The 2,428-nt window shown below is 48.7% G+C and overlaps 1 protein-coding gene across 1 annotated transcript in view; it reads right to left on the reverse strand.

Annotated features, from left to right (window-relative positions):
• The window catches only part of cacna1ba (calcium channel, voltage-dependent, N type, alpha 1B subunit, a), a 262,364-nt gene that overhangs the window by 58,060 nt on the left and 201,876 nt on the right, over positions 1–2,428 (reverse strand). The gene's annotated exons all lie outside the window — the stretch shown is intronic.

The following is a 2,428-nucleotide window of genomic DNA, read 5'->3' on the forward strand; positions in this document are numbered from 1 at the left end:
CTCAAAGAGGACTGGAAGAGGACAGCGATCCTTCTCATCGAATGACTCCAACATGTGACCCACACGCCCTCCTTCCAGTTGTCTCTATGCTGCCTGTCACACGTTCCAGTGTGTAGTGGTGAAGGTTGAGTCTTTTGTCATTGACAACTCAAGAGAAGTCAGACGGGCCTAGAGACTTGTTTTAGCTTTGTTCATCCATGATATGGCATACGTTTGCTACAGCTTCCCTTTCCTGGGGGGTACACGTTAACTACGATTAACGATTTTTGAACAGCACTCTCGCACTCACTCCCTTCACCGCATACGCACGTGCACTTTGGACGTGACGCTTTCCTCGTTCTCCCCTGCGTATCATCTGAAATGTGGTGCGTTGGCTTTGCTTCCATTGGATAGGACCGGATGCTGGCTTTCAACATGTTTGTCCGCTTTGGCATTCTTGCCACGTTATGGGCTTTTTGCAGTTTTTTGCAATAGGCAGTCGAAGCACGAACAGCCAAAGCAGATGTAGTTATTCTTTTAAGGTATGTTTGCGTTCATTGAGTAACTTTCTCTGAAGCTTCTGCACTGTACATACAGGTGAGGCTTTTGATAATTGGGCTCTTTCTATGATTTGCTTGATCAGGAGCGTTGCTTGTGGCTCCTTTTTTGGCTGGGGTCGCACTTGATTTGTAACTGCAACAGCTGATGTGCTGACTTGGGAAACCCCTGTCTTGTCTCCCTTGATGGAGGGTGTTGTAGCAGTGAGTAAACTGGATCATTTCTAGCTTTGGCTAGTGTGTGAATGAACTCTACAATACCGGAATGGAGGAAGGGAATTTGGCGCTCGCGTTTGATCTGTGAGCCGTAAAACCATCCCTTTTTTTCCTGCAGATTGTATGCAACTTTTCACAATGAGCTACTCCCCTAGCTGGTTGTCCAGATAGCCAGTCCTGGAAGAAATCCATCTTGTTGTTGCAGCATGCATTCTCGTAGGAGTTCGGCTAACTCACGCAGCTTTGCTGGTTCTTTGTGGATATCTTGGGAAGTCCTCCAGTCTTGTGAATAGCGCCCCTTCAATGCTTCCGGAGTCCATAACACTCTTCAAGGCGCTGCCAGATTCCCTGAGGCCACTCTGTGGATCTCTGATGTGGGCTGCTCTTAGCCTGCGTGCCTGTTCTGAAGACTCTTTGCCGAGTCATTTAATCAGAGGTCATTTGTTTTCGGCTACCGTCAGTCCTATGTTGTCCTATGGTGTTGCAAAATGAGTCTTTCCACGCCCTATGTTCTCTGCCCTGTCGTCAAACTTTGTCAGTCCTGTAGACCAGCTTACTTCTTGCAATGAACCTGGCTAGATCTGTGGTTACAGCGCCGTGGTTTCTGGTTTTGGTGGTGGGGGTGAGAGGGTAAGCCACCGCCTGGGCTTGGACCAGGAAGAGTGTGTGACCTGTTGCTCCCGCCATGCTTTGTGCAGTGTGTGTGTTTGTGTCTGATATGTTTTTGTGGGTAGCAAGTAACTGGGTGCACTGGAAGGCTTTGTGATTTTCCAGCTTTACCTCCTGGTTTGCTGGGATATCACGTGCAGTGAATACCGTTGGTTCCCCTCTGAGCCCGGTTCCCCAGGCTTTTGTTCGTCTTCCAGTTCGGCTTGAAGTGCTGTGCTGCTTCGGCTATTGCAGCCTCCATTTCCTTTCTGCACTGCAGTGCTTCCAGTTCCGCTTCTAGCTTAGCTTTTTGAAGTTAATTTCTAATTCTTTTTGCATAGGCCTCTGGTTGGGCTGCTTGAGCTTTTGCTTTGCTGTGGCATCAATTCGTGCGTTTTTCTCCGAACTGCGGGTTGATCCCGTGCGGACTCACCAAGTGGAGCCTGACATCGACACTTGAGATCTCACCTCCAGTTTTGCAAGTTGGCTTCGTTAACCCTGTGGGTAGCTGCGCATACTGGGCTGATTTCCATGTCTATGGAGCGGCAGTTGGCTCGCAATTGTTCGGCAGGTTGCTGAAAAGTCCGTCCTCTTGACAGGCGAGGGTCTGCCCTTTTACTGTGCTGGTCCTCACTAAGTTGCACGCACTCAGCTGTCCGCAAGCTTACAACCCTCAGGCTAGGACGAACAAAGAACGTGATGCAATATCTTCATTCCTTTTCTCCTTTATTTCTTTCCTTCTCCTTTCTCCTCTTATTTATGCTGTAAACTGACACAAATAAACTACTTTTAGTCCATTTTGTCACATCGTATATGCTACAACAACCTTGCTAGCTGCGCACATGCACAAACCACCGTTACAGCCAAGAACTCCACGTTCTTTGTTCGTCCTAGCCTGATGGTTGTAAGCTTGCTGGACAGCTGAGTAGTGCTACACTTAGTGAGGCCAGCACAGTAAAAGGGCAGACCCTCGCCTGTCAAGAGGACGGACTTTTCAGCAACCTGCGAACAATTTGAGAGCCAACCGC

The sequence above is a fragment of the Etheostoma spectabile genome, chromosome 5 (assembly GCF_008692095.1).
Source record: "Etheostoma spectabile isolate EspeVRDwgs_2016 chromosome 5, UIUC_Espe_1.0, whole genome shotgun sequence".
Taxonomy (NCBI): domain Eukaryota; kingdom Metazoa; phylum Chordata; class Actinopteri; order Perciformes; family Percidae; genus Etheostoma; species Etheostoma spectabile.